The sequence below is a fragment of the Eulemur rufifrons genome, chromosome 17, assembly GCF_041146395.1.
Source record: "Eulemur rufifrons isolate Redbay chromosome 17, OSU_ERuf_1, whole genome shotgun sequence".
Lineage (NCBI taxonomy): Eukaryota > Metazoa > Chordata > Mammalia > Primates > Lemuridae > Eulemur > Eulemur rufifrons.
In genome coordinates, this window is record NC_090999.1 from 60,130,614 (window position 1) to 60,142,775 (window position 12,162).

The following is a 12,162-nucleotide window of genomic DNA, read 5'->3' on the forward strand; positions in this document are numbered from 1 at the left end:
TTTTGTGAAATTTTATTACCCCATTTAGTGCATTGGTTGAGAGAAATAATTAGTATTTTTGCAAAGATTTTTTTTTTTTAGTATTTGAAAACTTTTTTTAGCTTTGAGATATAACTTACATACAACAAAATTCACAAATTTTAAAAGTGCAATTTGACGACTTTTGACAAATGTATACAGTCATATTACCACTACTGCAATCATGACAGAACATTTCCATTATCACCCCAACATTTCATTGTGGCCCTTTGTAGTCTTTCCCCTGCCCACATCCCCTGGCTACTGGTATCCACTGAAAAATATGGATAATGTCCTAAATGTACATGTTAATCCATGTGCAGAGGTCATGCTATCTTCTCTGTGTTGTTCCTATTGCAGTACACGTGCTGCCCAAGTGAGCCCTTACAGAGTTTCTAGAAGTATGTCATGGCTATATATTTGTTTGTAAATTTTTTACAGCATTCATTTAAGATATTATTTATAAGAGTAGAAATAATTCATTAAGAGATTAATGAATTAGTATTCATTAAGATTTTATTTCTAAGAGTAGATTAGAAATATACTTTCAGTCCCCTTGGAAAAGAAAAGTCAGCAGTTTCATACCACCCACAGCGCAACATAATGCTTGAGATACTGTTCTGGTCTCATGTCTGACTCATGGCTCTTTCTGAAACACTGAGGTGTTAATTAATAATTAGCATTCCTTGGTCATCTTGTATTGTATTACCTTAAGAATACTTTTATAGCTGAGCTTTTGAAACAACAGGTGGATTGACTCTGCCTCAGTTAATCACTTTGTTAAGTTCTAAAGCACAAAGAATTGTTGAAATACCGTTTCTAAGTGTGGAAGAGAAAGGCCAAGCAATTTAATTTACTCTGCTGATTTGGTAAATGACTAAAAAGGAGGAAACAATAAGTGTGTTAAAATTGCTGTATATATTTTTGTTCCATTGGCTGACAATTTTTGTTCCATTATATGTGAAGAGATTTTAAGTGTAAGAACATTGTTCATTGTGTACAAATACAAAGCATTCTTATGGTTGGGCATTGTCAGTACACATACACTATGTATATAATTTTAGCCATAATGGATATACCATTTCAGTTATTAGATTGAAGTTTTTTGTTTTGATTTTTTTAACTAAAAATAAGTGATCATAAATGAGGCTAGAATACATGTGAGTGCCCAAGAAGTTGCAAATGAATGAGAGTCTGCAATAAATATTATGTTGTATTCATATCTTAAAGTCCAATTGTACCATTTGGTTATTTGCAGGCATTTGTATTTGACTTTTTTAAAGAGGTTTTCTACTTAGATAATATGAAAATATTAATATTAAAATAAATAAGGCATGGATATTTAGCTAATGTATTAAGGTTTATAGGTTTTGGAATAGAGACGCAATTGTTACAGTGTAGATTTCACAACGAATCTAAAATGTATCGCTTGTGAGACTCAAGTTATTTAGTTAAAGATGAGGAGTTGCTATAGAATGGAAGCAATGAATTTTGAAGAAAACATTTTTTTAACTTTTATGCATTTTTATTTTACCTCTATTTACCTCTCTATTTATAAGCCACATCTTCCAAAGAATCCCTAGAAACCTACATTTTTCTCTTTGCTAAGCATAAATATAAAATGTTAGTTAAGAGTGAGAACCTATATTATTTTTCCTAGAGAAGGGGTGAAATTTAATTTGCATTATTCTTTGTTCACATATTCTTAAAAAGCTTGCTCCCTGAACCTCCAATCTCTGAACTCAATATTTCCTAGTGATTTGAGACTAATAGGAAGCTCAAAGTGTTTGAGAACTCCAGAGAAAGCCTACTCCTATTATTTTCCCATTAAAATGCCAGAGCCCCAAGGGATACAGTTTTATGCAGATAAATGTTGGATAAATATCTGAACTTCTGGGCATACTTGAACCCACATTATGAATCATGCACAGTTCTGTCAACCCTGGTTAGAACCCAAAGTATTTCGCTTCTCATCCGTATGCCTCTTTTTCAGAGTCTCTTTGTCTTTGCATTAAGCACATCTAAGCTCCCTGGCACATTGTAATCAAGCTCAGTGTTATAAAGAATGAAAAATATTGAAAGGTGAAGGTAACTGCTAATATTTCATGCAACACTTGCCCTTTGTAATAGCACTCGGCCACCCAGAGCAGCAGCATGGGTGTGAGCTACATCTGTCACAGTGTCTTTCCTAAACCGCGGGTTTGTGCCTGTCGTTTATTGCTGCCACATGGCTGGCATTGTTGTTTCATAACCTAAAGCCCCTTCTTATTTCCCTCTTTGCCCCTGAAACCTTCACTCCTGCGTGTTTTCTTTCTTCTTACCCTGACTCTTTAACAGCTGAACTACATAAATGCCAAACAGCGACATGAATTCCTAAACAGAAGCTGCCACAAAACAACGCTGCTCCAACCAAGAAACACACATGTAGAGGCACATGACTGACAGGGCTCAAAAGGCAGGTTTTAGTAAATGACAAGTGTGAAGTTCGTATTGTTGCACTAGTCGATGGTAGCTCATATTTACACAAAAAAATCATTCACATTTCAGAACAATCCAGCATAACTGGCAGCTTGGGAAAGAAAAGACTTAAAATCCCTTAAAGATGAGGAAGACAGGAGGAGTACAGAATCCAAAGCATTCTCTCACTTTGGAAAATGTTGGCATCTTTTGATTGAGTTTAAAACTGGGATTTTGGAGAAGCAGCAGGAAAAGTTGAAATTATAAATTATTTTTGTTAGGAACAAGAGAGAACAAGAGAAGGAAAAGAAAGAGCTGTTCATCTTGTATTTGTTCGCAGCATAATTCCATTCAGTGTTAATTAAAATCTAAGAAATTACACTATCCTTTTGTATATACTCACTGTCATTACTGTAGGAATATCTATGGCATCTAGAAATATAGAAAGGAAATATCATGGGATGTCAATCCATTGTATGTGATTAGTGCTATGATAATTGCTAATAAAATGTCATGAAATACCTCATTTGAACATTGCTTTTCATCAGTTAAAATAATGTTATAAGGTGTTATCTTAAAAAAGGACATAACATTATTCTATAAATGTCCTCTAAGTCAAAGGTAGACATTTTTTAAGAAATTTCTTCTTAGAGTAAGTGGTTTACTGACTAGTAGTGGAAGAAAATACAATAGAAGCCAGAATATAAATGTCTTAAATAAGGACAAAGCCATCATTAAGGCTAAAAATTATGTACAGTTAGATTAAGTACAGTGACTGGAGAGAGAATTTGGGGCATGTCATCTCAGAACTGGTGGCTTCAGTCATTTTGCAACAGTAATACATCCTGGAATTGGTTCAGAGGAGTCTAAAGAAGGAACAGGGACATGTGGTGACCTTCACTCTGGTCACGAATATGGAAGAGCTGGGATGACTGTGAAGATTTTATTGGTCAGCACTTACTAGGATAGTGTTTGCAAGGCAACCAGTGAGATTTTTATTCCCGGTTATCCAGCTGTAAATCAGCATTCAGAGAATCTTTGTTTCAGTTCAAGTCCCTAGAAGATAACAGCTTTGCCATGTAGTGGACACAATACTTTTAATATAGCACCTGGCTTGAAATTTTTTTAACCACAGGAGCTTATACAATGTTTCCTTAACACTGTCTGTTGCTTGTGTGGCAGTGGTTCATGATTTGTCAAAGGCTAAACTGAGTCAAGCTATGATTGGAAACCTATAGCATTTGCTTAAAGTAACCTAAGTGTTATGATTATATGAAACAATCAATGGGAAAAAAATCACAGGCAAAGAACACTCTAGAAACAAAAAACTGTGCACAATAATAATAATGAAACAATTGTGAGTACAGTGAAACAATAAATCAAGAAGAGACATAAATCCTATAGCTAATAGAAGAAAAATTGTAGCAGTTATACAGATATTTCCAACCTGCCTCTTATGAAATTCTAAAAAAAATTATTCTACAAAATACTTTGGTCATTTACTGCATTTATGGAGAATTAATTTGAATATATAATATTATCTGTAGATTTTAATAGAGAGGGAAAATGTGCCTGGTGTTTTTTATTGTCTTAGAATGCTCCTACTCAAATAATAAAAGCTTAATAAACTGAAAGGAATCTCAGAAAGTATTAAATGCAAACTTTTCATTTTATAGTTGAGAAAATGAGCTCAGATAGAATACATACTTACTTTTATCTATAGTGTGACTGACTGGTTAGTTGTTTCTAAAATTCCTTTCTTCTTCCTCCTTTGCAGTTAGGTATGGCCTATGACCAAGTTCTACTCAGTAAAATGTAGGCAAATGTGATGTGCTTTACGTCTAGGACAGGCTCATCAAAAATTCCCTGCTTGATCCTCCAGGCTCTTTACCTATCTGCTGTCCTGGAGTGAAGGACTCAAAGACCCCATGACGTGGTGTAGCTTCTAGAGAAGGAAGCCTAGATCCCTGAATCATTTAGGAGAAGATACCGATACAAGTGTTATACACAGGCCATACAGGACTGTTACATGAGTGAATAATACATTTATTTTTTCAGGCCACTGAACTTTTGAAGCACATCTATTATATTAATTAGTGGTACCTTAATAAAAACACGTACTTCACAGAAGAAGCTTTCCTTTCCTTTCTTTTTTTGTTCAAGCAGATGAAATCAGAGATTTGTAAGTTGCTGTCACAGCACTAGGAAGAGGGATACGTCTGCCGACAGCCTCATCATTAACCTGGTCTTGGAATGGTGAGTTTCATTCCTCATTCTTGTCTGTAACCACCACCTCTTTCAAATGTTCTTTCCCTTCTAGCTTCACCATCACGACTATCTTCTGGACTTTTATCATGTGAACTTCCGTTGTCTTAAGAACCTATTAACTGGTCTCTGAGCCCTTAGCACGCTTCTCTTCTAATTCTTAATTCTTTCCATGTGCTAACATGAGAATGATCTCGCTCAGAAAACCTCTAATGGCTCTTAACTGCCTAAAGCTGAGGTAAATATTGGGAGGTCCTGGGATGCCTATGACCTCTAAACATGTTTTGCTTGGCTGATGACATATGCTTATTTTTTATTTAACTTTGTTGCCAGTAGTTAAAAATTTGCAGACTTCTGGCTTCTCTTGACAGATAAATTGTCTGGCAGTATTGGGTCACTATTCTCACATGAAAGCCATCAGCTGGAGCAAGACATGTACTCTACAGTTTGCCCTCATCACCACCTCTATTGCTCAGGGTTCTCCAGAGAAACGGGACTAATGGGACGATGCATGTATATATCATATGTGCATACATATATGCACGTACATATATGAAAGAGAGAGAGATTTATCATAAAGAATTGACTCATGCATCATGGAGGCTGACAAATTCCAAGACTGCAGTCAGCAAGCTGCAGACACAGGAGAGCTGATGGTGTGTAAGTTCCAGTCTGAAAGTCAGCAGGCAAGAGTGACAATTATTTGTAATGAGTGAAAGTGAGAAGTATACTTATTAAGCTAGAGCAATCAAGATAATAAGTGAATTTAGGAAGAATACAATCTATTTATCCTATTAATTTCATTGGATTAGCATTTGTATCTCCCCCTACTATATGCCAGGTATTAAGCCAAGTGCTTTGTAAACATTATCTCATTTAATCTGAAAGCAACTCTTTGAAGGAGTCACTGTGATTAGCCTCATTTTGCTGATGAGAAAAAAACTCAGCCTTAGCGAGGTTAGGCAATTTGCCTGTGGTCCCAAAGCTAGGACATGACTGAGTTGGAACCCAGTCAGGCAGATTGACTTCAGAGCCCAAGATCTTGCTTAAATATTATGCTAGACTGCCTTCCCAGATTTATGTGTGTTTTATAAATATGGCAGAAGATGATAAGTAAGTTGAAATTTCAGTGATGGCAATAAAAACAGCAAAGCAAAGAGAGTAAACTCTTTGCAAAGCAAATAGTCAATGTTAAATGAGTGAATTGAATACAAGTCAGGGAATTATGTAATACTAAAGTAACATACATAACAGGAGATATTATAAAATACAACACACAATCATTTACACAGAACTTGGGACACATTAGAAGAAAAGATAGCTGAGACTGGGAGAAAACTCATGATTACAGGGAAGAAGCTGCTTCTATCTTAGATAATTATGTATTATTGGTACAGTTTCTGTTACGTTGGTTCCCCAAAATTCCCCAATAACTTCTATAGATTAAAAAATCCAAACACATCGAGACCTAATCCCATGCTATGAGATACTATCATACTGTTTGGCACATTATAGGTACTCAAAAAAATATTTGAGGAAGGAAGGGATGGAGAGAGGGAGAGAGGGAGGGGGGCAGGCTGTGACCTCATAGAAAAATAAAAATAGTAACATCAGGATTTTTTCCAGATTAATTTTCTCAAATATGGCAGGAAAGTATGAGAAGAATCTGGGTTTAAATTTGTAGAGTTCCCATCACTGACAGCCTGAACATTAAAGACTCTAAATGTTGGCTGCTTGATATTTGATAATATCCGACTAGCTGGATGTGACTGATATTTTGCTCTTTCAGAAATGTTTTATTCATCCAGCTCCAAAATCGATATTTGACCTAATGTGGACATGTGTGGGAAGGAATGTTATTATGTTGCCTGGCAGATGAGAACTGAAAATGAGAACTAGAAAGTGCAGAGAGTTATTGAATATTTTAGAAGGACACTTTTCCTCCTAGCACAGTACACCACGAACGTTGTCTTTCTTTAGTCTCGGGGAAAGAGCGATGTCTCTAGCTAATTACTGTATCTTGGTAAAGTCTTTTTTGGCAAATTTACCTCCCCGATAGCATCTGTCCCACAAAATGATTCACTTAAGAAACTGAAGAGTTAAATAGTCCCGTCTTCCGTGAATAATACCGTGTAGCACAATTAGGTATGCTCCAGTGGGCCCCCCGGGGATCCAGTCACAGAGTTTGGGGTGGATGGAAATGTAGCCTCTGAGCAGTAAGATAGCACTACTTTGAGTGGCTAAAGCTGCATCTCCACCTTGCTAAATAGTGTGAAAAACCAACTAGAGTATCAGTCCGAAACCATATTATACTCAGGATTATTCAAAACCATGATGAAAAAAATTCAAGCTGCCTCTTCATTATATATTTGTGTGTATGTATATATATGTATATGTCTACACCTGCATATGTAGACACATGTTTGTATGTGTATGCATGTATATATATTATAAAAACTTGTTTCCTTTATAAATGATTTAGAAAATAGAAAAATGTAGACTTGGTTTTCTATAAATAAACCAGGATGAGAGTGGGTGGACATTTGTCTCTCTACATAAGAAACTGGATGCATAGTAACAGCCCTACCTAATAATGGCTCTTTCAATATGCTGAATGATTTTAATTAATTAATTTACGTCTATCTATCTATCTATCTATCACCTAGTCAGTAGTTCTGAAAGTGTGGTCTGTGCATCCTTGGGGCTCTCTTTGACTTTTTCAGGAAGACTTACAAAGGCAAAGCTATTTTCATGATAATAGTAAGATGTTATTGCCTTTTTCACAGTATTGACATTTAAATGGATGTTGCAAAAGTAATGATGGGAAGAACTGCTGAAATCTTAGCAGAAAGTGACACCAAACTGCGACAGTAGATACTGTCACATACTTATAAGAAAAATTAATCAGTTTCTCCTAAAGAGTGCCCTTGATAAAGCAGTAAAAATTATTAATTTTATTATATTTCCACCTTTGAGTATATAACTTTTTAATATTCTGTGTGAAAAAATGGGAAGTATACATAAAGCACTTCTGTTGCATCCTGAAATACCATGGTTATCTTGAGGAAGTGTAGTTGTGCTATTGTTTGAGTTGCAAGTTAATGGAACACCATGTTACTTGAAAAACGAATGACAAACACACTATGGTTAGTTAGACTTGAGTATTTGGTAAATATTTTCTTATAAATAAATCTCACATTGATATCAAGTTCCAGCACCATTTGATAAAAAGACTTTCCTTTCTCCCATGGGATGGTTTTGGTGTTGTGGTTGAAAAATGAATTATCTGTATGAAATTGTGTCTTGGATTCTATTCTGTTCCATCAATCTGTGTACATCTTTATGCCAATCCTACACTGTTTTATTACTGTAGCTTTATAGTGGGTATAATCAAGTGTAAATCCTCCATTTCTTTTTTCTTCTTTTTCAAGTTGTTATGGCAATTTGTAGTCATTTGCATTTTCATATAAGTGTTACAATCAGCTTGTAAACTTATATAAAAAGCCTAATGGGTTTATGATAGAGATCGAGTTAAATTTATAAGTTAATTTTGGAAGAATCACTTTTTAAAATATTAAGTCTTCTAATCCATGGGCATGTTAATGGCTTTTTACTTATTTATGTTGTCTTTAACTTCCCTCAGCAACATTTTGTGGTTTTCAGTATAGAGTTTTATATATCTTTGGTGGAATTAACTAGTATTTTATGCTAATGTAAATAGAACCCTCTTAATACTAAATTTTCAATTATTTGCTCCTAGTGTGAAGAAATAAAATTGGGTCAATAAAATATATTGGCCTTTAATTTGAGACTTGGTAAATTCACTTGTTAGTTCCAGTAGTTTTTCTTCTTTTCCTGTTGATTCTGTAGGTTTGGCCATGTAAATATTCATGTCATCCGTGAATGGGGCTAGTCTCACTTTCTGTTTTTCTGCCTTTACTTTTTTTCCTCTTTTTGTTGTATTACACAGGCTAAAACTTCTAGTATGCTGTTGAAAAGAAGTTGTGAAAATGGACATCTTTGCCTTGTTCTCAATCTTAGGGGGCAAAACATTCACTGTTTCAACATTAAATATCATGTCCCTTGTAACTTTTCAATCGATACCATTTATCATATTGAATCATTTTTTTGACATAAATTAATTTTGACAAAAAATTTTATTACTTATTGATTTCTTAAATTAATCCTAAATATCTTTGACTATTTCAAAAATCAAATTCCTGCTCAAATAATGATTTGTTGATATTAAGGATTTTTAAAAAGTAGTATTTTTAAGATTAGTGACAATGCTTTTCTCTGAAGAGAGGGCATGAAGGATTATGGGGCAGAAGTGGGAAGGGACATGTTTCATTATATATCCTTTAATATATTTTGAAAATATCATTATATTCATTTATTATTTATTCAAATTACATAGTTATCTATTCAAATTTTCATTTAATGATACCTATACAGTAGCTATAAAGGTAATTTTGAAATCTAGATAAAAAAATTAGAAAACAATTTGTCCTTATCTTTTAAGGTTTAGCATTTGTCTTGTGTGCTAGGTACTCAATTTCCACATGTGCCTGAATTTGCATAGTAAAGTGTCATAAAAGCAAAAACTGGAAAAAAAAACCCTTGAATGATCATTAGTGGAATAATAAATAAATGTTTATGTATAGTCACATAATGGGATATTACACAGCAGTAAACATCAATTTTGTCCACAGGTACATGCAATAGCATAGTCAAATCTTAAGAACATAATCTTGAATGAATTAAACAAGTCTTCAAAAATGTAGACAGCATGAGGCCTGTTTGTAAAGTTTAAAACTAAGTGAAAGTGAACAATCTATTGTGCAAACAAACATGTATGTGTGATAAAGTAAGGGGATGTGTCATATAGAATTCAGGATAAAGGTGACCTCTGAGGGAGGGAAAAGTTAGGGCTAAAGAGGGGGACAAGCATCCTAATAGATGTGGGTAGACGAGTTGGTGTGTTTTCAGAAGCCTCAAGGGACTTATTTGGTTTTGCAGAATCTTCATGATATTTTGGCTCAGACACCTTTGTAGGTTTGATTAAGATATTTAATGCATTTGGTCTTCATTGCATTTGTCTTTAAAAACTCATTAAAAATGTCTAAGAATCTTAAATAGTGGTTCTCAAGATGGATGCATATATATGTAAGTGTGTAAACACACATTGATGCATACAAATCATTTGGCTATGTTTTTTATCCCTTTTATATAAAAATGTTGATGTAATGCTGATGAAATTTGCATATGACACAAATCTGGAAAAGATAGCTCATATTTTAGGTGACAAACAAACACCCGAAAGAATCCTGTGCTTAGTGTTGATAACAGTCAAAGTGAATGGGATCAGGCACATAAAATTGGAAAACTGTTGAATTGTGACTATGTGGGACTCCCACACTCAACTATAATTAAAAGTTAAAATTAATTATGTTGGTTCAAAATGCTATCAAGTCTATATCATTTTATTTCTGAGCCTTGATTCTTTAGTTCAACTTGTAACTGCTAAATATTTAAAACAAACATTTTTGTATTGCATTTTATAGCACTGGAGGTGGATTGGATTAAAATAGAGATCTTTTTTAAAACACCAGTTTCCTTGCCTTAAAAATACCCAGTCTGCATGAGTAACTACAGTAAACATCTAGTATTTCTGGAGCATATCTATGTTTTCTGAACAAAGAAAAGACAACTTGTAAGAAAGGTAAAGAAAAGAGTGTCTCGGTGGTGCATTAGATTGAATGGCTAAAACATGAGGAAGGGAAAAGAGAAAAACTAGGGCACTGATAGAGACCACAGTACAAGTTTGTTTCCCATGCAGCTGTGGAGGTAATCAATTTGCTATAATAACAGCCCATGTGAAAAAGTGTCATGCTGTCTCCTAACCGTTTCCTACAGGGTTTATCATGTGGCAGGCTATATAATCTATGCCTGAGTTTATATAAAACTTTGAACTTTGTTTTCCTGAATGGATTAAAGCATTGAAATCCTGACAGAGATAAAAAAAAAAATATGGTTCTAAATTCATTTTATATATTAGCAACTGTTCAAAGAAAGCTTGAGAGCCCAGTGACACTTCTTTCCTCTGAGCAACTTGATGATCTCTTTGGAAATTTTGACCATGGTTGAAATATCATGATGCCTTGTCTATACAGGGCATTCATCTAATTATGTCCAAGAGACATATAGAATAATTTAGAGTGACTTAATGGAGACCTGTAGAATAATTTAACGGATTACCTTTACTGAAAAATTTAATCAAATTTAACAACTAATCCCATTGTTAATTGATTGATATTTTTTAGTAATATTCACCATGTTAGTTGAATATTTTGTATCTCTAGTTCAAAAGTTTAACTTTAAGCTAGCTGTTTCTCTGGAGAAAAGACTGTAGGCTAAACAAGGTAAGTTCATGCTTAATGGCTTACCTACCAGAGTTCAAAGGGTATGCTTTACAGAAAGCATTTGCACTTTTTCCTTTAAAAATTTTATTTTTTAGCTCTTTTATATATTAATAAAAGCAAGAAAATAGTATAAGTAAAATAACACCAATAGAAATACTTTTTTCCCACAGAAACCTTGCATATCAAAACCGAAAGTGTTCTTTTAATAAAAAGAACATCAAATAACATGAGATGTGGTACATATATTTTCCTTTTTCAAATGGTAGAATTTTCATTGATTCACTCTTACAGCACTACCAGTTTGAGGTAGCAAAACATTTATGGTGGCATTTAAGATTCATATTAACTATATCTATAAAGATTATTTACCATATGCTTCATGCTCGTTTTATATATTGCATGCCTAATTATATGGTGATTTATAATGGTGCAATTCTTTAAAGTGACTTTTCAGTCCTATAGCTTTTCTGTCAAGCTAGTGTCTAATTTGTAGAGTGCCTCTCCTTCCTGTATCAATGGCTCCTGCACAAAACACCATTTCTCATTAAAGGTTCCCATTCCCTTTGGCAGTCAGGATAAAATCTCTAATCAAGCTCGAGGAAAGAGCCAGAGTTCAAAGATGTCATTGGGTCCCAAGGCTGGTCTTGTGTGGCTGGCTAAAGGTTCTCAGGTTTAACATTTCATCTGCAAAGAGAACTGTCAGGGTCAAATACTCCAATCAGCAGTCAAATAAAGCACATTAAATGAGCAAAAAAGAAGAGTGAGAGTTTTATAAAAGAGAACATAAAGCTTCAATACTTGTTTCAGAGTCTTACAACTTTAGCAACGGCTCCCCAGGAGCAGTACATCAGGATATGCTAACCTTGGGATCCCATTGCTTTTGGAAGCATCCAGATTTTATACCTAGTGACCTCTTTTTTTCATAACATTTCATTCTTCATCCTCCTCCCCTCTTCCTTATGTTCTCCTTTCTGCTTTCTCTTCTTCTAAGTTGCATAAA

At 34.3% G+C, this 12,162-nt stretch overlaps 1 non-coding gene across 1 annotated transcript; it reads right to left on the reverse strand.

The window, feature by feature from the left end:
- Positions 1–295: 295 nt before the first annotated feature.
- LOC138398503 (U6 spliceosomal RNA) lies at positions 296–402 on the reverse strand. Its single transcript, XR_011235990.1, has one exon. It is a non-coding gene; the product is annotated as a U6 spliceosomal RNA (small nuclear RNA).
- Positions 403–12,162: the final 11,760 nt, after the last annotated feature.